This window comes from Triturus cristatus, chromosome 3_2 (genome assembly GCF_964204655.1).
Source record: "Triturus cristatus chromosome 3_2, aTriCri1.1, whole genome shotgun sequence".
NCBI classification, from domain to species: Eukaryota; Metazoa; Chordata; class Amphibia; order Caudata; family Salamandridae; genus Triturus; species Triturus cristatus.
In genome coordinates this window covers 673,098,937-673,125,507 of record NC_140584.1, presented here as the reverse complement: position 1 = coordinate 673,125,507, position 26,571 = coordinate 673,098,937, and positions in this window count along the sequence as shown.

The following is a 26,571-nucleotide window of genomic DNA, read 5'->3' as shown; positions in this document are numbered from 1 at the left end:
AAGGAGGTCCAGGATGAGTCAAATGGTGGAATTCTGGATGGTCTGGAGTCTATGGAGAGATGGGGTGGTATTCCGGCATAGAGTGCGTTGCCGTAGTTCACTCTGCTTGTGACGAGGACCTGGGTGATGGTGCGCCTTCCGTCCTGGGGGAGCCCCATTAAGATTTTGCATAGCATGAACAGGATGAAGAAGCAGCAGGATGTGATGGTGTTGACTTGTGAGGCCACGCTTGCTGTTGAGGATGATTCTGAAGTTTCTGGCACTCTCAGTCGAAGTTGGTGTGGGGGACTTCTTGTTTCTGAAGATCAGCCATTCTTTCTTGTTGGTGTTAAGCTCCAGGCAGTTTTCCTTCATCCACGCTGTGACACTGGTCATGCAGTTGTGGAAGTTGTTCCTGGTGTTGGTGGGATCTTCTGAGAAGAAGATGATGAGTTGCGTCTTGTCGGTGTAAGAGATGATGTTAAGTTGGTGGGATCTGATGATGTTGGCCAGTGGTGTCATGTAAGTGTTGAAAAGGGTGGGACTTAAAGACAAACCTTGTGAGACTCCAGAGATGATTTCCTTGAGTTCTGAGATGAAAGGTAGGAGGTGTACTCATTGGGTTCTTCCTGTGAGGAAGGGGGTGATCCACTTGAGTGCTGCTCCCTGGATTCTGAAGTGGTGGATTCTGGTGACAAGCTTATGGTGTGAGATGGTGTTAAACATTGCAGAGAGGTCAAGGAGGATGAGAGCAGCTGTCTCTCCTCGGACGAGTATGGCTCGGATATTGTCTGTGGCTGCGAAGAGGCCTATTTCAGAGCTGTGGTTGCAGCTGAACCCTAATTTGTGAGCTGTCTAAGAGTTAATGTTGTTCCAGGTGTTTGGCGAGTTACTGGTTGATTGCTTTCTCCATGACTTTGGCCTGAGTAGGTAGTAGTGATAGGGTCCGGCAGCCATTGAGTTCGCTGGAGGCGGCCAAAGGTTTCTTTAGGAGAGTGCTGACCTCTGTGTTTTTCCTATTTTCTGAGAAGGTGTAGGTTGATTGAGGCATTGATGATGGTCATGAGTTTAAGGCTGATTTTGGGCCTACCTAGGTTGAAGATGTTGGTTTTGGCCCCTGAGTATAATGTCTTCATGTTGGAGGTTGAGTCCTGGTGGGTGATTAGGCTGCAGTTGGTTAGCTGGGTCACACCACTCTCCTGAGATTGGCAAGACAGTGTCTGACTGTCTCTGTCACTCAACCCACACTCTTCTGGGCGGTCTTCACACTCACACACCAGGACTTCTACCATGGGGGAACCCCTCTCCTTGCACCTCTCATCTAGAGTCATTAGAGTGTCCTTCCCACCACTAGGAATATGATCCCCTGTGTCAGTTCCCCAATCTACTTTAGGGACACTGCCCACCACTGGAGCTATCTCATAAACCTGAACCCCCTGGTGTATGTTAACCCCTCCCTCAAGTCAGGCACCACATCTCTGGGTGTTTGTACTCCCTCAGCACTAGATAACACTAACTTGCTGCCACCATCTAAGCTGGACTCCACCTCCAACTCAGCAAAGCTCTCTTCCTGAGCTACACACTTTTCTTCTTTCCTGGCTAAGACACTCAAGGCTTCAAGCCTCTCGAGCTCCAAATCAAGCTCCCTCATTCTTAATTCATGTGCCAAGGTCAATTTCATTTCTTCCAAGGCATACATCCTCTTGCACTCCTCAAGCAATCGCTTTTCTTCCACTTCAGCCTTTTGGTTCTCCATTTCTAATAGTTTCATCTTGAGTCTCATGACTTCTAACTCATGATCCCTAACCCTTTGGTTTTCCTCCAACTCCTCTGGGGATAAACTTCTAGCGGAATGGTTGCTTCCAGCCCTGTAGGCTGCTCTGGACACCGGCAGATCCTGTGATCTGAAACCATTCCCTTGTACATCCTCATCCACTTCTGCATCCTCTGCCTCCCCAGCCTCTTTGGCCTCCCACAAGGCCCTTAAGGCCTTCTTTAGCTCCCCCTTCCTGGAGCTGATCTTCATGGGATATCCAAAGTTCCTACAGAACTGCTTGAGTTGACCTACTTTGTGACTACTCAACATTTCGATATCAAGCTTCAGTCCTGCAACACCACTTGCTGGTTTACCCTTCTGAGACATGATGCTTGGATACTTTAAGGGTTACTCAAAAATAGAACCAAAAAGAAAACATTGTATGTGGTTGCCTAGTGGTCTGCACTAATCTAGTGATGTACACCAGTCACTGTGGGTCAAGTACAAATACAAGTTTAAATCCCACCGCTGCCACCAATGTCAGAATTGGGGGTCTCTAGTTGGCAGAGCTAGGTACCTTTGACCAAATATGGACTCTTGCTTCTAGTCAGGGTAAGGGGGAAACACTGTTGATAACCCATTCTCACCCCCTTGGTAGCTTGGCACGAGCAGACAGGCTTATCCCCAAGGCAATGTGTAAAGTATTTGCACCAACACCCACAATAACACAGTGAAACACCACACACGGACACCACACAGGTTCTTTATATAAATATAAATATCTTTATCTAATTTTAGTCCAGACCAACAACGACAAAAAATCCAACATACATACATAATCTTTTCTTAGAAATGTTCTTTGTAAAAACAAACGTGTAGTTTCTGTATTTCTTCAAGCAATGGGACCATGGCAAAACAGTTCTTAACCCCTTCCCCGCTCATGACGGAACCGTTCTGTCATGAGCCACGGTTGCCGTGTGCTCATGACGGAACGGTTCCGTCATGCCACGACCGGTGGCGGCCGCTCCGCCCACGTGGCGCTGTTTCCCCGCCTGTGCGGGGGGACAACGCAACTGGGCGGAGTCATGACGGAACCGTTCCGTCATGAGCACAGCTCAACCGTGGCTCATGACGGAGCGGCTCCGTCATGAGCACAGCGCCACCGCGCTGCCCCCCCCGCACCCCCCCGCGCCGCGGCGGAATTCCCACTGAGGCGAAGGGGTTAAATTGGAGTACATTATATGGGATCCATAGTTCAGTCTCAGGATCACAAAGGAAGCGTGGGCTGAGACTGTATCTCTCCTAACCCCCAAGGGACGTGTCACTAGCGCTGATCTCCTAAGCGCATGCACCGTCCGGTTGTCAACACAAATTACTCAGCGCCGGTGCGCGGTGCTTCTCTAGTGCTAAAATGCCACTTTCTCCCCCATGAGGCTCCCTCTGTTGTCAGCCGCTCTGAGACCTTGCCCCAGGATCCCCTCAGGACTAAAAAGAAAGCTTAAATCAGGCCCCAAAAATACTGATGGAATGTGGATCGACAAACTGATAACCACGTTGTCAGCGATTGCCAAATATGCCCCAGAAATACATTAGGAATGTGTGGATCGTAGCCGCACGCAGATCCCGGTATTGCCGCTCCTCTCGGGGCCAGTACGGGCCTTGCGATCCCCCCGGCTCAAGTAACAAAAGGAGGGTGGCCGAGAGCACTCTCTCTCAGACCCGCGCCCCTGCCCCAGACCGTAACAACCCCACGCTCCTTGGGTTTACTCCGAGCAGTCACCTGGGGGGCACATTCTCTCTTCTCTCTTCCCCTCGCCGATCTCAGCAATGCCTAGTGCCTCCTGGAAGTCAGGGTAGCTCTTCGTTGTGATGAGCCCCCCTTTGCCAGGCAACACCCCGCGCTAACACCAATCTCAGCGCGGCTCTTGCTTCAGACTCGGGCCGGTGGCGGTGAAACTGACACACAGCGCTCCTCTCGGCGTCCTTACGGCCACGATCAAGCAGAAGGCTCCTGCCAGGAACAGGGGCTATTTAGCAGGGCATAGGCTGGGGCAAGCACACGCCCACAGCGATGACAAAATGTTCTTCCTAGAAACTTTTGTATCCCTGAGTTTCTGAAACAGGAGGCCAGCTCTCCTCAGGCCCTTTGAGACTCTTGTTTTCGGAAGAACAAAGCACACAGCACAGTTCCTCTTCAAGTAGGGGGACACAGCACACGGCAGAAAGTCCCTTAGTCCTCTTCCTTAGCAGAAACAGCTACTGCAGGTCAGCCCCCAGACACACAGCAATCGCAGCACTTTTCTTCAGTCTTCTTCAGCTGTTCTCTTTGGCAGGGATTCCTTCTTGATCACGAAGTTTCCTAGTCTAACTTTTCAGGGGTTTCAGCTCTCTCCTATTTATACCCCAAAAGTCTTTGTTCTCTATGTGTGAGGGGTCCTCGACCCACTCCAAACCAGTTCTGGGTGCACTCTGCCAGTGCACAACTTCTTCCTTTGTCAGTGTAGGCCAGGGTAATCAGATGCACCACAGGAGGTGGTGCCAGCATTGTGGAAGGCAGGCCCAGGTACTACTCCTCCCACCACTCTAAATGCAGATAGGTCTATTCAGCCTAGTGCTGACTCACCCAGACTCCTGGAGCCACCACAGCCCCTGTCACTCTCAAACCAGACAGTCAATCCACAAACAGGCAGAGGCACACAGAAAGGTTGAACAAGAAAATAGCCACTTTCTAAAAGTGCTATTTTCAAACACAGTATTCAAAAACCATCTTTACTAAAAGGTGTTATTAAATTCTGAGTTCAGGGATACCAGATTTCAAATTTCTATCTTGCTCCTTTGGGACGATATGCAGGTAAACATGTTACACAGCATTCCCCAATCTGGCCTTTGGGCAAGATAGCCTTTCAATAGTGAAAAACTAAATTAGCAGTATTTCACTATCAGGACATGTTACCCACACTAGTACATGTCTTACCTTTTACATGCACTGCACCCTGCCCAGGGGGGTACCTTGGGGGCACCATAGGGGTGTCCTAGATGTAAGAAAAGGGAAGGGTAAGAACTGGCAAGTGGGTACACTGGCCAGGTCGACATGGAAGTTAGCAAACTGCGCACAGGCACTGCGGTGGCAGGCCTGAGACCTCTTTTCAGCGCTACTCATGTAGGTGGCACAATCAGTGCTGCAAGCCCACTAGTAGCATTCGAATTACCAGCCCTGGCACACTCAGGGCACTTTACTACGGACTTCTATTGGTAAAACAAATAAGCCAATCATGGATAACCAATCACCATATCAATTTTCACAGAGAGCATATGCACTTTAGCACTGATCAGCAGTGGTAAATGGCCCAGAGTCCTATAGCAAACAACCACAGGTCAGGAAAAACAAAGGAGGAAGAAGCAAAAAGTTTGGGGATAACCCTGCAAAAAGGGCCATTTCCAACAAGTGTACTACAAAGTTGTCCATCCAGGTAAGCTGGGTTGTGTGGTTGTTCATGTTTCTGTCACTGAAGGTGAAGATGGGGTCGAGCGCGTGTCTTGTGGTGTGTGTGGGGTCACAAGCCAGTTGGGCAAGTCAGATGTTGTCCATGAAGTGAGTAAGTATGTGGAGTTAGAGTCTGTGAGGTTTTCTAGTTGAAAATTGAGGTTGCAAAGGTTCATGTTTTCTTTGGAGTTGATGGTGAGGTGGCGATGAAGTCTGCTATGAGTTTTGTGAAATTGGTTTGTGTTTCCGGTGGATGAGGGATCCCTTGATGGTTGTTTTGTCAGTCTAGAGTTTGAAATGCATGTGTTTCAAGGCCAGGGTGGTGGTGTTCATGATGGCGGTAAATTGTATGGAGTCTCTGTGGATGATGGCGAGCCCTCCTCCTGGTTTTTTAATGCTGTGATCTTGTGTCCCTCTAGGATGGCCATTACTATGTCAGGAGCTGAAGATGGGTTAAGCCAGGTCTCCATGTGGTAGAGTATGTCTGCTGCAAGTGAGTCGATGAGGTCCCAGACTTCAGTGGGATGTTTGGTGAGATCACGCATGTTAAGGAGTGGGCATGTGGTCCACTTTTGTGTTACAAGAATAGTGCATGAATTAGTATGCATGGTGCTGTAGGTGAAATGGCAAGTGCTGCAGGCAAAAAGTAATGTAGTTAGTGGAGTGGCGCTGCAGCAATGTTCATGGTAGCGACTGGTGTTGAGGGCTCAGAGTGCTGAGGAGGTATAGCTGTGGGGCGCTGATGAACCAGGGTTCATGGCACTGGGTGCGGTCCAGGCATGTACAGGCATGGTCAGGTGTGGACAGGCGCAGACCGGTTTGCCTTTGAAGCACCTTTGTTGTGCAGGCAGTGAGCTGGTAGCACACTCGCTGTGTACTGCAGCCATAAGTAGGTCCTGGGAGGCGGAAAGAGTGCAGGGCAGTGGGTGGGGCTTACAAAGGTAGGTAGAATAGGCAGGAAGACACTCAGGAGAACAGGTAAGGAGCAGGGACAGGCAGGAGGGAGGAGTAGGTGATTTACACTGGTTGCAGCTGAAGGGCTGAAGGAAGGGGGACAGAAGAGATGTCAAAAGGTGGCACAGTGCAAAGGAGCAAAGTGGCATGAGTGAAGGCAAAAAGTGGCGAAAAGAGTCAGAAGCTGAGAAATAGCCAGAAAGTAAAGAGGCATAAATGAATGGCAAAAAGAGGCGAAAAGAGGCAAAAGATGAGCAATAGCAAGGCAGTTAAGAGGCACGAGTGAAAGGTAAAATGGACAAAAAGAGGCAAAAGCTGGAAAAGAGCATAGAAGCCAAAAGGCATGAGTGAAAGGCAAAAAGAGGCAAAAGCTGGAAAAGAGCAATGAAGCACAAGTGAGAGGGGGTGAGCACAGAGAGTGAGGAGGTTAGTAGCAAAATAAAAGGTAAAAATGACATTATAGTTAGGTGAACATTTCTGTTATAGTTATTTCAAGTAATTATAACTCATATCCCCGCCATGCACACTGCTGTCATCATCAGTAATGTTTTCAATAATGTCACAGAATATGTCATGAGTGTTGTAATATGTGAGGTCATAAGCAGTGTCTGGTAAGGGGACGAGTTATAGTTACTTAAAATAACGATAACTGTTGAATGTCAGTGTTTTTTTATTTAAAACATTACGTTTAAACTGACAATTTCATCTAACTATAATGTCATTTTAACCTTTGGTTTTTTTCAGTGAATTTCTGAGGTTATTTTTAATGCAAAGTCAGATATTATTACCATAACTCACTATAACAACACTTTGACCTTTGTTTTTTTCAGTAAATTTCTAGGTTATTTTGAACATAAAGTAATATACTATTACCATATGTGTTAGCCAAGACCTGTTGTTTTTACTAATATTATGTATATAACATCTTTATGCATTGGGTTATTCAGCATAACTTCAACCGTTCATCTGTGGTTATGTCATTCACATTTGTCATGGGGCAATGGTTCAGTCATCTTCAACCACTGACTGACTTCACTATGAGTTAAAACATGGTGCTGTTTCATCAGGAACTCATCCACACACAAAGTAGTTCCCTTAAGTGCCAGGTAGTACTATGGCAATGTGTGCTTTTTGGGACAAAAAACATTTTTGCCTTCATCCAATGTTTTATTTTAATGATGAGTGCCTGGCAGCTTGCCCAACAATATGGTTTTGCAAAAACCAAGACAAAGCTTGGCCAATGCGTGTTGTGATTTGGTGTAAATCCGTTCAGCAGTTTTTGACTACCATATGTAAGACCAAACATAGCATTACATATGATTATAGTAAATAATACTGAATGGCCATGCACAGCTTATGGCTGGCCGCAGGACCTGGCTTGTGGGCAAGCCATGCATTCAACCCCTGAGGCCAGCCAACACCCTGCTGCGAATGGCAGAAGGTGCTACATACCATAGGATTGGCTTCAGGGCCGGGACTTGGGCCAGTCTCTGCACCCAACCCCCTACACCAGCAAACTCTTCACTGTGCACAGCTGAAGGCTGCACCCAGCCCCACACGGGCAGCAAGCTCCATGCTGGCCAATGGTTGTGCACAGCATGGGGTTGGCCACAGAGCCTCTGAGGCCTGCCCCCTTTTCTTTTTAAAATTTTCTTTTTAATGACCATGCAAGACCTGTCTCAGGCCTGCCATTGCAGGGTCTGTGTGTGCAACTGACTGCCACTTTGACATGCCATTTAAATCGACTTGCCAAGCCTTATACTCCCCTTTTATTACATGTAAGTCACCCCTAAGGTAGGCTGTAGGTAGCCCTAAGGGCAAGGTGCTGTTTAACTAAAAGGTAGAACATGTACTATTATGTTTTACATGTCCTGGTAGTGAAAAACAGCTAAATTTGTTTTTCACTACTGTGAGGTCTACTCTTCTCTAAGGCTAGCATGGGGAATTCCTTAATACACGTTTAAGCTGTAATTTCTGATCAGAAAGGAGGAGTTGCATCATGTTTTATATCTTTGGAATATTAAGCAAACAATCCCGTTTAACCGTTAAGTTAGATTGAGCATTAATATTTCAGAAATGCCACTTTTAGAAAGTGGGTATTTCTCTGCTCTTACTGCTCTGTGTGCCTTGCAACCTGTCTCCAATACATGTCTGGGGAGCACGACAGCTACACTTTTTACATTTCCTCTAGACAGCCAAAAAACATGAAGGGTGGTTGTGACAGAGAACTCATCTGCAATCTGATAGCTCTTCCTGGGCAGGAAGAGGGAGGGGGAGCTGACAGTTACACCTGAATAGGCAATGCCCTGTTTCCCACAAAAATCTGATTAACCCCTACTGATACTCTGGAGCCAGGTCTAGAAAGAAAGGGGGACCTGTGTACTTCAAGGGCCTGCTTTGAAGTCACCCCCACTTCAAAGGCACAACTGGGTATACGTACTGGGGCTCAGACCCTACCAAGACAGTACCCTACTGTGACAGTGCGGTGAAGAACTCTTCTAGGAGTAAAAACTGCTGAGCTACAAGAATTGCCACTCTGCTTGGCTGCTGCTCTGGAAGAACTGCTTTTCTGCTTTGCTGTGCTGCTATGCTGCCTACTGATCTCTGCCCTGCTGAGGACAAGGACTGGACCCATCTCACTTGAACCCAGAGTGACTCCAAGGGCTTGCCCCCTGTTTTGAAGTCTCAGGGCCATCAAAGACTTCCTTAAACCCTGTAACAGCACATGGACTCCACCATCATCGATTCCTGACCTTCCAAGTGGTGCTAAACCAGTCCTGGGCCCTTGAAAGGGGACTTAGCTGGCCAGAACCATAAAAATTAACGCAGTGGCCACTTTACGCCAATCGGAACTAATGCAGATCCCTTCAACTCTGACACAGCGGCCAATCAATGATAGCGCTTGGACAGTGTGGCTCGATGGCGACAAAGCACCTACATCATAAAGGGGTTAGTCGAGGAAGCCTTCATCACCTGCGTGGATTTGAACCGACGTATCGAGTCTTCAAGGTCAATTCTTGATCCATCCAAGGTATTTTTTTAGTGGGACCTGAGTGAGTCCTGTAGCCAGCCTGCCTTTCATTGCAGTCGGTCCGAACTTTGGATATACCCCAGTCCAGCACTACCTCAAATAACCCCTATGCGCTATAAGTTTCTAAGCACTACTTTCTGATATATTTTTAAAAACATTCTGCTTATTGGATGTTTGTTGTTTTAGTCTTGTTTCACGCATAAAAATCTAATCGATTTTTCCAACCCTGTGTGTAGTATTTCTGTGTTTTTTTCATAGTGTTATCATGTGTGTGTATTGCACAAATACTTTACACAGTCCATCTTTAGATAAGCCTGACTGTTCTCTGCCAAGCTACCAGAGGGTGAGCACAGGTTATATTTTAGTGTTTTACCAAAAGTGAGGCTGAAGTAATCAAATTGCACGTATCACTTTCAGTAAGATTCTTAGTTAAAGCTAGGGTGGCACATTGATCTAGAAGATCAGCCTCCTAATCTTCCGCACAGGAGGAATTCTCTATTTTTTATTTTTTTGTTTTAAATCTGCTTCTGGCCACACCATTCTGCTTGCCAGCTAACAAGCTATACAGGCACAGATGCCTCCATGGGCTTGGACACTTCTTGTTGATAACATTTCTGAAAAGAGAACGGTAGAACTTTGACATAAAAACATAAGATATTCCTACATTATTGGGACTAGCCACTGATCGCATAAGAAAGTCTGGTATTTTGAAAAGGTCAAAGATTACTAACTTTGCTGTGACTTTCTCTGCCTCTTCAGCTGATATGTAAGACAACACTACACTAAGCCCTGATGAAGTCACTGTTAAAGGATGAAACTCATTGGCAACAAGGAAGCAAAGGTTTTTAAAAAGAACAAGAAGATATGAATAAAGGAATCTTTTTAGAAAGCCTCGGAAGGAGTCTGTGCACTATGTAACTCATTTTGTGATGTTTACATATCTAATTGAATGAAAGGTGGGTGCTGATCTTCTTTTTGTAATATAACTTTTAGTGTGTGTTTAGCTAGAGGGGTGGTTCCTGTTAGTACAGGGTTCATACTCTGACAACCAGAAGCCCCATTTCTAACAATTTTTTATGAACATCACTTTTATTAAACATTGCACTGTGTAAATTAATGAAATACATCTTTGATTATAAGTCATGGTGATTTATTTTGACAAAGGCAATTTATATATGCTGGCATGCTGACCAATTCATGCTCACTATTTATATTTTGGCGTTCTGACCATTTTAAAAAGTCGGTAGGTTTGCTTTACTTTAAATAATATAATTTATAATTTAACATCACATACTCAGCCGCATGTGCAAGTGGGGGTTTGGGCATCAGTCCCTGCACTCAACCCCTGCTTAGTGTGAAGGTTGGGTGAATGGCCTAGCCTACGGGGGTGGGTTGACACTAGGACCTGAATTCATCCCCACTCTGCATATGGCCAAACGTGTGTGTGGGACAGTGCCTAATTTGAGCCTGTGGTTTCCGAAACTCAGGATCAGCACTTAATCGTCAACACCGGCGCTTGAGGACCAGTTAAGGACACATTCATTTTTGGTTGGCACGGGGAGATTAAGTGATTCGCCCAAAATCACTGGATGTTGAGCCAACGCCAATACTCAAACCTGGTTCCCCAGCTCTAAAGTCGGCAGCTCTAGCCATTACACCACATCCCCTCCCCACTTGTAGGGTTTGTTGGTTCTGTGTTAAACAGCACCAACAGGAGAATGGGCTGGCTGAGCCTGATTCCTGATGAGAGCCCTGGCATGTATTATATTTACAAATTAACCACTGGTGTGGCATCGGGTGTGCTTCCTGCAGGACCCTGGCCAACTCAGGCTATTCACAGTTGGTCAAACGTGGTGTAAGGTTGGTGTTGTGTGGTATAAAATATTACTTTACATTTAAAAAAAAACTAGGAAATTCACTGAAAAAAACAGGTTAAAGTGACACTATAGTTAGGTATGGTAATAATATCTAACTTTGCATTTAAAAAAGAATTTGAAATTCACTGAAAATATCAATGGTTAAAAAGACGTTATAGTTGGATGTAAATGTCAGTTGACATATATCCTTTTAAAGGAACAAAACTACTCAAATTCACCAGTTATAGTTATCTCAATTAACTATAACTCATGCCCTAAAGTTAATATAACTCGTGCCCTCAACATGCACTGCTTATCACCTCACATAGTACATCATTCGTGACATGTTCTATGACATCATTGATAAAATCGCTGCAAAATCTGAAATAACTAATTTATGACAACACTGTGTATGTGGAAGTCTGTATTAAGATAATCAAATTGTTCTTGTTCTAATAGACCAAGGACCTTTGAAATCATCAATTTTAGTCCAGTAATTAACAATCATATGTTGAATAGCTCTCTGTTGATTACAATTAGCAGCTGGTGTCAGCTAAGTGGCTACTGGTTTATCTAATATAGTTTGCTTTAGGTAAAATAACAATGTTTCCCTTTTATCAGCTGGATGATTCACAATGTTCTCATCTTTGGCTAGTGCTTCAGTAGCCTTTTTCTGGACCCTTGTTAAAGTTCCCGATTTGGTATAACCAGTCCATCTTAATTTCCTAAATTCTTTACCTCTGAATGACGTTCTTTGGTATCATAGAGCATCTGTGGTAAGAAAGTTGACTTTGCCTAGTTTATCAAAGGGATCTCTCGATGTTAGTGATCTCGGGCCCGATTCACAGAACTAACTTAAGACAAAATCCTAAACTTACTACCATTTTGGTATTCACAGAAGGCACTTACTTATTTTGGTACTCACAGAAGGCACCTAATTATTTCGGAATTCACAGAAGTTAGGAGTACTAACTTTAGGAGTCCTAAATGCCTTCTGTGAATACCGAATTTTTTTAAAGTTGGGATTTTTCTCAGTTTAGGAGTTGTAAAGTTAGGACTCCTAACTTTAGGACTCCTAAATGCCTTCTGTGAATACAGAAAGTCTTAAAGTTAGGCTTTTTCTCAGTTTAGGAGAAGTAAGGTTAGGAGTCCTAACTTTACTACTCCTAAACTGAGAAAAATCCTAACTTTAAGACTTCCGGTATTCACAGAAGGCATTTAGGAGTCCTAAAGTTAGGTCTCCTAACTTCTGTGAATACCGAAATGAGTAAGTGCCTTCTGTGAATACCAAAATGAGTAAGTGCCTTCTGTGAATACCAAAATGGTAGTAAGTTTAGGATTTTGTCTTAAGTTAGTTCTGTGAATCGGGCCCCTCATGTATTTGGGCCTGCCCTTGTTCCAGCTCAGGAACGTTTATCAGTATGTCTACATCCCCAATTGTCAGATTGGTGTCCTATTCCAGCCCATCAGCCTAGCCAATTCTGTCTGAGTGACTTGATTGAGGTGGAGCAATTTTTTGAGTTTCAATTTTCTTACTAATTTAAAAAGATCTATTCTGATTTCTGCATAATTGAAACTTGTTGTGGGACAGAACAAGAGACTAAAACCAAGTAGGGTCAGTTCTTCGTGTGTCATGAGGCGGACTTGACAGAAGGTTGGGAAGCATGAAGAACAAGGGAGGATAAAATATTATTTATGACTATCCCCATGGCAGAAGGTTGGGAAGGCTTCAGACATTTGCTTCCAGCTTCATCAAAAGTGGAGTAATCAATATTGCAGTCCAAACTGGCTCTCACTCTCCCAACCCAAGGCTAGGTATTCCATTTTGAAACTATCTACAATGAGGGAAGTGTAGCCTCCTCACTCTTTTATCCTAGCAGGAGGGAGGTAATCCTCTTTAACTTGGTGGAAGTCAAAGATGCTATTCAGGCCTTACCATATGGAAAATCTTATAACCCCAACAGAGTTCACAAAGACCTTTACAAAGCTAATGTGGATCTTGGGCTCCTATTATCACCCAACACTTGAATGTGACAGCTCGCAGTCGTACCCTCCCCTCTCTTGGCAAGAGTTGGTAATTGTCCCACTATCCGATAAAGGGAATAGAGCGAATCCAGCCTGTTATAGGTCAATATCTTTAGTTTATGTGGAAGTTAAAATCCTTGGCCGCATCGTGCTGCAGTGGCTGTTAGAGTCGGCACAGGAGCAGAACTTACTGACAGTCGTCCAATATGGATTCAGAGAAGGACGGAGAGCGATAGAACTAAATCTTAACCTCCACTTATTAATTAACAAGTATATAACAGGGAGGAAGGGCTCAATTCACTTGGTCTTCATGGATCTCAGCACGGCCTTTGCCTCGGTCAGTAGGTTGAAGCTCTGGGCCATGCTTGAGTTCATGGGGGTAGATATTGCACAAGTCACTTTTCTGCATGATCTCCACAATGGGGAGTGCACTCCACATTTTAAATTAGCCAGTGGAGTTCTCCAGGGGTGTATTTTACCCCCAATGCTTTTCATTTTGTATATTAATCAGCTTGACCCCTTCCTAGTGGAATTCTGTAAAGATATCCCTAAGATGGATGATAGACATATACTGGCACTGCTATTTGTTGATGATACAGTTCTTATAGCCCGTATGTCTAATGGCCTACAGCATCTGCTAGACTGGTTCATTTTATTCATAGACAGCTTGGGCCTGACAACCAACTTTTCTAAATCGTACACTATGGTCAAAACTAAATCTTAAACCTATACAATTAAAGGTAATCAAATCGACAGGGTCAATAAATGTTGTTACCTGGTTTTATTACTGCCTACCAAATTGAACTTCAATTCTTGCTCAATGTCCTAGCCCAGCCTCTCTACAGAGCATTCCATAGAATTGAGGAGTTTTCAAGGAGGATTTGCTGACCCAATATCAGATCAACTATTGATCTTTACAAACTAAAATGCATTCCGACAGCTACCTTTGGTTGTGAGATCTGGGAATACAAGGATTGCAATCTAATCAAAGTAGCAGAAAATAAATCATTGAGAAAGGTTTTGAGGTTGCCCCAAAGTGTCCTGATGGAGATTGTGCAAGAGGAACTGGGTGTTGATTATATCTCTGACTATATTCAAGTCCACCCATTAATACTATAGCTGTCAATATGGACTAAGGAGGAACTAGACCTTAATAGAAGGATCCTAAGAGATTGCTTTGCTATGGATTGTAGGTTTTACATACCCTGATTAAACTATATCAAATGCACTTTGAGTAACCTTGGCAAACCTGAGTTATTTGACAACCTAGAATCTATTATCAGGGCAGCTATTACTTGGGTTAAGCAAGATTTTTTAGATAAAGCTCAGGAAAAGAGGGAGTTGATTGAACTGTCCAAGAAATACCTTCTGCACTTTTGTATGATTAAATCTCCATACCTTACTGAACCATATTTGTTGCTTGATGTGCCAGTTCACCTATTTCCACCTGAATTTGTTCCCACAGTTATTAGTGGGCTGGCACAAGCCCTTTAAGGCTCCACCTTGCTCCTGCGACCATGCTGCTTAGTTTGACAACTTGCACATTGTTTTTATATGTCCTAACTTTTCTAGATTACGTTTTAAGTTTACTCGCCCGTTGTTTTTAGCATAGAATTTTATGCAAGTCAGACCTGTAGTTTAGTATCTTCAATTTTTAAACTCACCAACTTTCTGTTTTTATGTCTCTTGGTTTTTATCTGTAGTGTTTCATTCATACGTATGAGATGTTGTGCATTTATTCATTCAAGGGGACAGTTTCCTTATAATACTGCATTTGTATTTTTTATGTACGTTTATGATTTGTTTTAGTCAAATTGATTAAAGACTATTGATTGATTGATTGAATATTGCACTCAAATGGTACTATCGTTCATGCCAAACAGTTTGTTTGTTGCGGTAATTCTACTTTGCAAAAATCGAGGGTGAGTGAAAGGTTGCCTTTTACTACAGTCACAAAAGATCAATATGTGTATGAATGTGTTTCAAGCAGGATTAAAACATAATAGTAGTTTCCTTTTACTTTTCTTTGAGAACCTTGACCCGCAGAATTGTTACCAATGATTACCTTGATATCAATTATAGCAAAATGTTATTTGTACTGGATATCGCTCCCCGCACCATCACATCCGATTAAATCCTAAATGATTTTTAAAACCTCGTGCTGTATTCATCAGAATATAGGATGCCCCATGAACAGAACTTACTAACCAGGAAGTCTGTGGCGGCCTGCAGCAACCTCCCTCTCCATAGTGACAAGGGCAGGGAGGGGATTGAGCAGGGGGACGGCAGGAGTATATGGTCTCTTGTAGGGGCACCTCAGGTACAGAGAGTCAGTAGGTGTGCAGGGCAGCAGAAGACCAGTTGGCTGCAGGGGTACCTTGGGACAGCTTGCTTTCAGTGGCGGCTTCGGGGTTCTGCAGAAGCAGGACATCTTGGCTGCAATTGTGACGCAGAGTGGCTGCTTCCACGTGGAGGCTCTTTGATACAGGAGAAATGGCTGCCTGCTGTTGACTGGGGGTGGGTGCTTGCAATGTTCAACACTCCGTCCATCATCCCCTTTGGTTTTGCTTTGTTCGCCCTTAGTTGGCAGGGTATGCCCAGACATGGGTCCCTTGCTCACTTTGCCACTGGAGTCAAGCTAGCCTGGCTGAAGACGGCTGAAATGCCAGAAACCGGTCCTAGGATGCTTGTTTCCAGTCCAGGGAAAACATGGCTTGGCAGTTCAGGCTGGACTGTTCCCATGAGGCACAGGGTCAGACTGATTTGCATATGGCCATGTCTGACCTGGGGTGGCGGAGTGAGCTAAATAATGATGATGGATTAAACCCAGATCAGTTGACTGGGGGTGAGTGCTTGCAATGTTCAACACTCCGTCCATCATCCCCTTTGGTTTTGCTTTGTTCGCCCTAAGTTGGCAGGGTATGCCCAGACGTGGGTCCCTTGCTCACTTTGCCACTGGATTCAAGCTAGCCTGGCTGATGACGGCTGATTAGTCAGAAACCGGTCTCGGGATGCTTGTTTCCGGTCCAGGGAAGACATGGCTTGGCAGTTCAGGCTGGACTGTTCCCATGAGGCACAGGGTCAGACTGATTCGCATATGGCCATGTCTGACCAGGGGTGTCGGAGTGAGCTAAAGAATGATGATGGATTAAACCCAGATCAGTTGACTGGGGGTGAGTGCTTGCAATGTTCAACACTCCGTCCATCATCCCCTTTGGTTTTGCTTTGCTGCTGAGAAGGACTGCTGAAAAAACCTGTTCTGACAGCTTCCTACTTCGTGACACTGGTGAAGTTAAAAAAATGTTAAAGCTGCAGGTCGCTCGACTTTGCACCTTAGCACACATCTCGTCTTAAGCTCCACTCAATTCCCACCTATTAATTAACTACAGCATTTCTATTTTCATTTGTGAAATAAATACATTTTTACACTGCGTAGTCAGGCAACAATTCCTTTTTTTGCCGTGATTACACATTTCTTGACAGTTGTTTTCTAGTGTGGTCTAAATGTGGTGTAAGGGACAGATTGATAATCCCCTGCAGGTAATAGGTTAAATATAGGCCTGTCAGGAAAATAGATGGCAGGGGATTTTTCCAACCACCATTCACACCAAACCATAGCCTTGCTGCATCTGGGGGCAAGAATGCCCTTTGACATCAGACACAGAGGCCGTCCTCACACAGCACCGCAGTCCTTAAGGATCCCACAGTGAGTGGGAAATCCGATGCCGCTCTGGAGATCCTGCTAGGAATCCGAGGGCGGAGAGGGCACCGGATACAGTAAAAAGGTTTTAGCAACCACCAATGGGCGGGCCGGGTATTTTTAGTGACTGGGCAGCCAGCGCGGAAACCGCAAGCAGGCCCTAATCACAGGCTCCGTGTTTCTTTTTAAACTTGCTGATTCAGGGCGGGAAAGAAATTGAATTCTGTTACCACATTTCAATTTCACTTGAAAAAGAAGAGACTCGGTTGGCAGAAAGTATTATTCATTTCCCGTCTCTGTCCTTCTCATTAAGATCAGAAAATAATGTATTCTTGGTGACAAAGACATGAGCGGAAGCTCCGCAGACCACTGCAGTGCTTAAAACTCTCGGGGTTATTCAGGGTATCTTGATGTCAAGCTTGCCCCCTCCACTACATCCCAGTCATCCACTAAACAATTTGTGCCGCTGGACACCATCACGGATTTTTCAGAGAGTTTATTCACTCTCTAAGGTTAGACTGCAGTTAGGTTATGGGTCACCTGGATAGGAAATATATGCTGTTCTGGATTAGGGGTGGGCGGAATTTGCGGAATTAACCTTCGCAAATTATCGCGAGAATGTTTAAAATTATCGCAAACAAGCAGAAATATCGCGAAGATGCGGAAGTTTTTTTCCGGCATGTTCGCGCGATTTTCTGCATGGTTGCGGGTCGCCAACTTACCCATGTGGCTGCTTGCGGGCGCGGCCATCTTGTTTTGAGTTGTTCTCGCGGTGCATGATCGCGAGAAGAAAGACGTGATCGCGCGACGCATGACGTCACTGCGGGCGCGAACTGTCGCGAGACAGCGCAAATGGCTAAAAACAATACAACATCTCATGGAGAACGCGACCGGATCAAGAAAACTTGTCGGCGAACGCAGGGATTCAGGTAAGGCGATCGCGCGCGCGCGAGAATGTATCATTTTACAGCGCGAGCAAGAAACAAATTATCGCCAAGCTGCGGAAACCGGAATTTTTGACATTTTCGCGCTCTCCGCGGAACGCAAAAATGTCAAAATATCGCAATTTCCGCGAACGGAACGAAATTTTTGCCCAGGCCTATTCTGGATGTTGGTTAGAGCCATATACCCAGTCAGACTCTTATTTGACACACAGCACCATACACGGCTTCATAGATGTTGTAAACCTGCCTCCTCCACGCCAGCCACCATTATCAACTCTAGGAAATTTACTGAAGACAATTGTGTGTCCCTGACACTCCACTGTCAGAATTCTCAGGTGTTAGGAACAAGCAGGCCCCCCCAGACCACCAGCTGTCTGCCGTCTCCTCGGTCCATGCGAGCCACAAAGTCTTACGATCTTCCCAAGAGAAAACAGGGGTTAGGGGTAGGGAGAGCGAAGTCTAGTGCATTTAACCCTACCCTTTGCACACTGGGCTGACCAGCTGCTCTTGGAAACGTACTGATAGAGATATGGAAATCCTGTAAGGGTTGGTATGTTTGACAACATCTGCATACACAATATCCTTGGAAAGTAAAAGTTAATGTGAAGGTACAAAGTAGGCCAGAGAAACACTGTAAATTGCATTCACCTAATAGTTTGAGATACAAGATACTTATAAGCTTGAGGACATACAAGGAATCATGGGCCAGGGACAGGAGCATCAACTATCACAGTGGGTCTCCGTCTTCAAGGTATCTGAGTCTGGAATATCCCTGGAAAGTGGAATCCAGGTTGGGCATGGAGGAAATATAAATGGTAAAACAGGAGAGAGGAAACTAGGAAGTCAAAGAAACACAAAATGTGCCTGCCAAATGATGAGAGAAAGGTTGCCGGCAGCCAGGAATTATACAATTAACAGAAGCTGCTGCTGCTTAGAGTGTCTCAGAACTGATTGGTTGTTCACTGCATCCTAGACGCAGCCATCCCAATGCACCCTGGAAGCCCTGTCTCTTCCTTGCCCTAACCACTAGAGAACAGTACGCCATACCCTCCAAACACTATGCCTGGGCTGCGTGATGCTCTTTAGCAGACGAAGTGAGAGCGTGCTATGCTTTCAATGAGTCCTCACCTGATACTACCTGTTCTTGTCTCAGAACTGACAACCACAATGGCCAGCATAGGTGGGATAAAACCATACACACTTTGTGCCATGTGTCTATGCGTGGTTGACGTATTCTTAATCTTACTGAACAGACAGCATTGTCTTGTAAAGCTGTTTTTGGAAAACGTCTAGTGTAGTTCAGAGATCTGTTTTGACGCCTTGTTTTAAATGTTAGCCCTCACCCATTGCCTTCTCTCATCCACCCTTGTGGTTTTACTTTAACTAGTGATGCAATAGAAAAATAAGTAATTTCGAGATTATAACACTGTGCCAGCCTGTGTGAATGGGAGTGTCCCGCGCATGGTACCCATGTGACAATCTGCCCTGAGTGGCCCGATTGCGTGTGACATTAGTATCCTGTTGGCCTAGCTCCCACGTCGAAACTAGCATGTTTGCTGGGGTCTGGGCCTGTCAGTGATAATTGAAAGGTCCAGAATGTGTGGGTGCACTGAAGGGGCGCACTAGGTATTCCCTCTTCACTGACATTGGACTGCTGTCCATGTCCTGGGTTGTTCACATGAAGCGGTGGTGTCCCACAGACAAATGATGGTAGATTCATATCACTGAGCAGTTCCGCTTCCTTGTAGAGGAGTTCTGTGTTTAGCAGGCCACTCAAGTAAAGTTCACCTTAGATAAAACCTCCAACCCCCTTTCACCCATGTCACTTCAGGTGTGTGTCGGGGGCATGTATGTAAAGTGTGCATGGTAGCAGGCCTCCATGTTGTGGTGACGCGATTGTTGGGACAGACAGAATCCGGTTGTATGATGGAACAGTGTATGCATTCACCAGGCATGCCTTTACTACACGTACACTAGCAAGCATGGCCCACTACCACACACCCCATGACCTCGCATGTCATTACAGCACACATTCATAAAGACACATTGAAAGTACCATTACCACGCATTCAGTAACCACGCATACCACAACAACGCCATTTTTTTGCAACGAATCACGCGTTACTTACCTACTACAGTTACATTGCTGCGCTAGTGTCTCCTTTCATTGCTGCGCTGCTGGAAGCTGAAGGAGGGGTTTGGACTCGTTTTTAGGCGTTAGTGTTGTTGTGCGGTAGGACGCGTTCACTCCTGTTGGGGACCAGGAAATTACTCACAGAGGTCATAAAACATTAGGATAAAAAATCATTCATTAAAAATTGGAAAACATTGTAAAGCAAAGCCCTATATTTGAACAAGTGCATTTTTTGAATATTTTGCATATCCATACACTTGTGTTACACCCACTGTGAGACCACATGATCACTGGTCGCATCATCGGAATAATGATGTTCGTTAAATGTTTGAAGTGTACCCAGTGAAGTGTACCCAGTGAAGTATACCCAGTGATGTATACCCAGTGCAGTATACCCAGTGCAGTATACACCGTGAAGTATACCCAGTGCAGTATACCCAGTGAAGCATACCCAGTGCAGTATACCCAGTGAAGTATACCCAGTGCAGTATACCAAGTGAAGTATACCAAGTGCAGTATACCCAGTGAAGAATATCCAGTGCAGTATACCCAGTGAAGCATACCCAGTGAAGCATACCCAGTGCAGTATACCCAGTGAAGCATACCCAGTGAAGTATACCCAGTGCAGTATACCCAGTGCAGTATACCCAGTGAAGCATACCCAGTGAAGTATACAGTGAAGTATACCCAGTGCAGTATACCCAGTGAAGTATACCCAGTGAAGTATACCCAGTGATGTATACCCAGTGCAGTATACACCGTGAAGTAGACCCAGTGCAGTATACCCAGTGAAGCATACCCAGTGAAGTATACAGTGAAGTATACCCAGTGAAGCATACTCAGTGAAGCATACCCAGTGCAGTATACCCAGTGCAGTATACCCAGTGAAGCATACCCAGTGAAGTATCCCCAGTGAAGTATACCCAGTGCAGTATACACAGTGAAGTTTACCCAGTGCAGTATACCAAGTGCAGTATACCCAGTGAGGTATACCCAGTGCAGTATACCCAGTGCAGTATACACAGTGAAGTATACCCAGTGCAGTATACCAAGTGCAGTATACCCAGTGAGGTATACCCAGTGAGGTATACCCAGTGCAGTATACCCAGTGAAGCATACCCAGTGAAGCATACCCAGTGAAGTATCCCCAGTGAAGCATACCCAGTGCAGTATACCCAGTGCAGTATACCCAGTGCAGTATACCCAGTGAAGCATACCCAGTGAAGCATACCCAGTGAAGTATCCCCAGTGAAGTATACCCAGTGCAGTATACCCAGTGAAGCATACCCAGTGCAGTATACCCAGTGCAGTATACCCAGTGAAGCATACCCAGTGAAGCATCCCCAGTGAAGCATACCCAGTGAAGCATACCCAGTGCAGTATACCCAGTGCAGTATACCCAGTGAAGCATACCCAGTGAAGCATCCCCAGTGAAGTATATATACCCAGTGATGCTCTTACCTTGTTTAGGATATAGCTTTGCTGCTTATGTATTAACCCTTGAATGCCTTCTTTTTTGTGAAAAAAATACCTCCAGGAGCTATAGTTTGTGTCACTGGTTTTCCTGTGGGCACGCTTTCAGATTGGCACTTTTCCTGGGGCACACATGTAATCCTATATCTGCGACCTGTGGGTCATGGGCCACACCTTCCATATAGCGAGCATTGGTCGCCCCCTAATTACTGATGCAAACAACCCGCTGCCTCCTTTTTATTAAACAAAAAAGTGTTCTAAGGCAGTGACTGTAAAACACACGATGAATCTGTACAAAGGGAGGAAGGCTCTCGAAGGCTCCCCTGAGCGTTCCACAAAAACAGACATGCTGTCATGCTACAGTGAGCAGTTTGGGGACAAAAGGTTTGTACGCGGAGCGGCTGTAGCGAGTTTGCTTTGCCACGCGATCCTTTCATCGTTGATGCTACAGAGGGTGCATTTCTTATCACATTATGAGTATGTCCGGCCCCGATACTTGTCACAGCGTATTAGCTCCGGGAGACGCTCCGAGCATCGCTGCGGGCTAGCCCCGGGGCTAGCAGTCTGGTGGCCACCTGCAGCCGCGCACTGGTGGAATTCCGGCCCCTCGAGAGGCCTGGCACAGTCTGCGGTTACCAGAATCGGCTTCAGCTTCTGTCCTTGTTCGCCCGGGCCATGGAATCAGCGGTGTTGGAAAAATTTTCAGGTACTGAAGTCACAGTGATTGTGAAAAATCAAAGTGTCACACAAAGAACTCGTGTACGAAATGAGCCACGTCCAATCAGCATGCGTGTGGCAAGGATGTCTCACCGGGTCTGAGCACCAGCAGTTCTTTTAAGGGGGCCTCGAAACAGGTCTCTATCGGGCTCTGTTTTGTGCCCTGGCACAGGCGGTCCGTTTTTTCCCGGACTGCAGTGACAGCAGGCACCTCGACGTGCGTGTGCTCACACTGCTCACTTCTCACTAGTGGAGAAGTTACGGCATGACGTATGTCAGGTGAGGGTTGTAGAGGAAGAGTCATTTTCTCTGTGTATTTCTCTTCTCTTTTTGAAACTCAGGAACAGCAACATTGTTGTGGTGTCACCAGGGCTTTAAGTGGAAGCTTTTTCAATATTATATACAAGCCATAGTTGCTACTTATTTATCTTATGCAACTACAACCATTGACAAAGCCAATAGTCCTGAACAGTTGTAGGTATGATGTTACTTGCTGTATCATATATCTAGATGCAATGAAAGAAACAGCAAAATACGGCATACTATGCTAAGCACCAGAGGCGCAACTAGAACCTAATTTCGGGGGTGTGGGGCTAATAAAAAAAAATGGTGGGGGGGAAGGCAAATTCTTCTAGCAATAGGCAGAGTGGAGATGCAGAGGCTCCAAAAAGAGGTGAAAAAAACTCAAAGCTTTGTTAACAAGTAAATGGTCTTTTATTGACTTGTAAAGTACTCGAGTGTGGTTGCAGTAAGACTGACGCCAGACCAGCCAGCCTACAGCAGCTCGAAAACTGTCTGTGTTTGTGTGCCCGGGAAGCTGTCTCAGCCCGGGCTGACATACACAATTGAAGGTGCTGAAGCCCTTTGAGCCCTCTGGGCATTGCATGCCTGCCAAGCACAGACTTTTACCTTATGTGTTTTTAAGCCATGCCCTTTTTTTACATTGGCCACGCCCCTTTGAGAGACCCCCCCCACCCCAGTTTTTTCATCCCACTTAAAGCCCTGGGTGTAGTACATAGCTGTTAGTGCATTTTGGAGCACACTGTTTGAAATATATTTCTAAAGCATGTTGTGTTAGCGCATTGTCGCTTACACACACAATTTTCCTATTGAATTGGCCACTAAATTTGCACAGACATGCAGTTTCACTCATAAAACTATAGAGTGAACAAAAGATAATACAAAGAAATTAGGTTTCAGCAAGTATTTATCATTTGCACATCACCAAGAAAAGTACCATGGCTTGTTTTGATCCTGTTAAAACCTTTATTTCTATCACAATTCAGAATTATAATAAATGAGCCTGTGTGCTTTTCTACTGGGTGGTATATTTTTAACCCCTTGTGTGCACACGACGGCTCCCGGCCGTCGTGCATCACGGTGGGCTGGTGCGCACGACGGCCGGGAGCCGTCGTAATCCCGCCCACCGTTTATTTCTCCCGCACAGCGCAGGAAATAAACTTGCACACAAGGGGTTAAATATTCATTCAGATAATTTCAGGTATTTAAATGTTGTGGGTTAGATTACAATTATAGTACTGCCTGTCTTTTCAAACTTCCAGTACCCAATAAGACTGTCACATAGTTTACCTTACAAAATTTAAAGTCAAAGAAAGAAAAGTAAATATAATTCTCCCTGTTAAAAGAATAATCAACAATTTGTCAGGAGACATAGCCTCACATTTGACCACTGTCTTTGAATGCACTACAAATGTGACAAGAAAGAAAAAAAATGTAAATACCTCTTTATTGCTCATTCACCTTGTGAACCAAAGCATGATTGTCTTGGGGTTGCTGCAGCACTCCTCACACCCTTAGTTCCAGCACCTATGCATAGCAGTTGTGGCCGGCATGACTCACGGGTGGGGAGGCGGCGGTTGTGCTGGGAGGGGGTCGCGCTGGGGGTGTTAATTTAATATATATATATTTTAATTAAACTTGCCATCTCTTCTTGTCCCGCATTGCGTCTCCTCTCTCCTCTCCATACAGGAAGCAGGCAGCCTCCGTTCCCCTCCTCTAAGCTAATCACAACACTGCAATGGCAGCGTTGTGATTTGCTAGGATGCCAACCCCACAGGCATCTATGGGGAGGCCATTTTCTCTATTTAGGCTGCATGCAGCCTACATAGAGAAACTGAAGAGTGTGCATGACTGGTTTGGTTGGCCCTTGGGCCGACCAAACAGTCAGCGCCCACAACAGTGGGCTAGCTACTCCTCCCCTGCCTGGAGCAGGACCACCCAACCCCAACCAAACCCTGCCTACTGCTTTCTCGCAGTGCGAGAAGCAGAAACATAAAATGGTATTTAAAATATCATTTTATGTTTCTGCTACTCGCACTGCGAGAAAGCAATGGGGCGATGCTCCTCCACCCACATGGAGGAGCCGCCCCTGATGCATAGGATGCCCCAGACAGATGGCAAACAGTGGCTCTCTACAAAGAGATTTGTACCACGGCCTAGCGCCAAAGCACAAATGAGCTGTTTCATCCATTGAGTGATACTGCAGTCAAACAGTGGCATTCTCGTGGGAAGTAAGATTAACTCAGAAAAATGTCCACCCACAGTAAGGTGTGGCACAACAGAAGCTTTCTGTATGTACATTCAGGAAAATCAGTACACAATCACACACAACTCTTTGCCCTTCATGTAAGACAATGAGGGTTGAACTGGCCTATAGGCAATGGTTGATGTGCAAAAAGGAAAGCATGGGAATTGTGATACTGAGTACAATGAGGGTGTTATTGATACAATGTGGGCAGGGTCAGCAAGTGAGGGGGCAGGCTCAGAGAAGGGACTAAAAGGAACAAAATATTCCTTTAACTATTTTGTTTGCATTTTACCAACACATAACTGCATATAAAATAGAATGCACATTTCTTAAATAAAAAATAAATGCAACTAAAACTAATGCTTTTTTTCTGGTTGGAAAGCTCAGTTGGTTAATGCAATCTCATCAGATGTCTGTGAGTTTACATAAATGGTCACTGATTTGACTTCTGGTCAGTGCACTGGGGAAATAGTGCTAAGAGGCCCAAGCCTGTAACAGAAAGCACTGCGAATATGTAAGTCAACAAAGGTTGCACGCAGTATAAATAAGCTGTTGCAAAAGTGCAAAAATATTGTTTAAATGTTGACAGTGCTTTCAAAAGTTATGTTTTTAGTAATACTCTGAAAGTACCTAGTGTGAATCCTTTTTATAGGTTTCCATTAAAATTATAAATTTGACTGCTTTTGATCTATTTTTTGGACAGAGGGCCTATTTTGACTGCCCCAAATCCTTGAGATCACTACGTTTGACAACTTTATGTGTAAGAGAACTGTATTGGACCCTGCTGATAGTCTGGAGCGCCAACCAACATGGTGACCTGATGGCTCAGCCTATGTAGCCCTATTCACTTTTTGCTCACGGTGTGGGTGCAGCTTTTGAACAGTTCCTGACTGTATGGGGTGAGTGGATGTGTACCCTATTACTCATATGGATGTCTTAGAACTCTGTCATGTGAGTTGGATGCTAAAACTAATAACGTAATTTTGGAGAAAAAAAAGGATAAACTCCAGATTCTAACAATTAAACTCTATACTGGCTCCCAAGCAACCTTTAGACTTGCTGATTAACCAATTGCACACACATACATTTCGTTCAGGAGCATTAGCACTGGAGAGAAGGCTCGCTTCTTCTTTAGCTGCCTCTTCCTTCTCCTCCTTCTCTCACTTCAGAGTAGAGGAATCCCTTTTTCTCCCCTTTCAAAGTGCGGCAACTGAACTGTTCAGGGATGGTTGAGTTTTTTTTCACAAAATGTATGGGAAATGTTTCAATCAAATGAATAAAGCTTGAGAACGTCGTTCCCCCATCTTCCTGCCGACTTTGACCTCTGCCTATAGTGCAATCAGCCAGTGCCCTAACATGGTCTGACAGGTCAGAGTGTGGGTCATTTTTTGGCTGTTTATGGGCGTGTTTTATGGTCTGGTGGTCCAGTTTTTACTGTATATTTCTCTGATATTGCCACAAACATTGCCTGCAACAAACACAAAATAATAACGTTTCAAATACTTTGCAAAACATTTACACAGCTTGTCTTTACAAGTTTAATACTGCCTTGACTTGCATATGTAGGCACTTTTTTAGCTATCAGAATTCACTAATGGCACTTCTGTGTTGGTTCCCGAGCCTATTTTCTGTTTCGGCCTGACACTGAAGGCAATTGCAGAAAAACAAGATAGAGATGCAGTTTATCATCCATGAAAATCCACTTCAAAGCATCCACAGACGTAAAGTTCGGTGAAAAGTACTGCGTGATATATTGTTGTCCTGTTTTAACCACAATCTCTATACTTCGGTTCTAGTCATCGAATGTAGGGATGTATGATGGGATATTTGAGCAGTGGCAGCTCCTCCCCTAAGGCGTATAAGCGTTGCCCCACTGCGCAAAAAGGAAAAATAAAATGACAATAGCGTATCGTTATTGTCATTTTCTTTTTCCGATTGCATGCAGTCAGTGGCCTGTGTGGGGCGGGCAG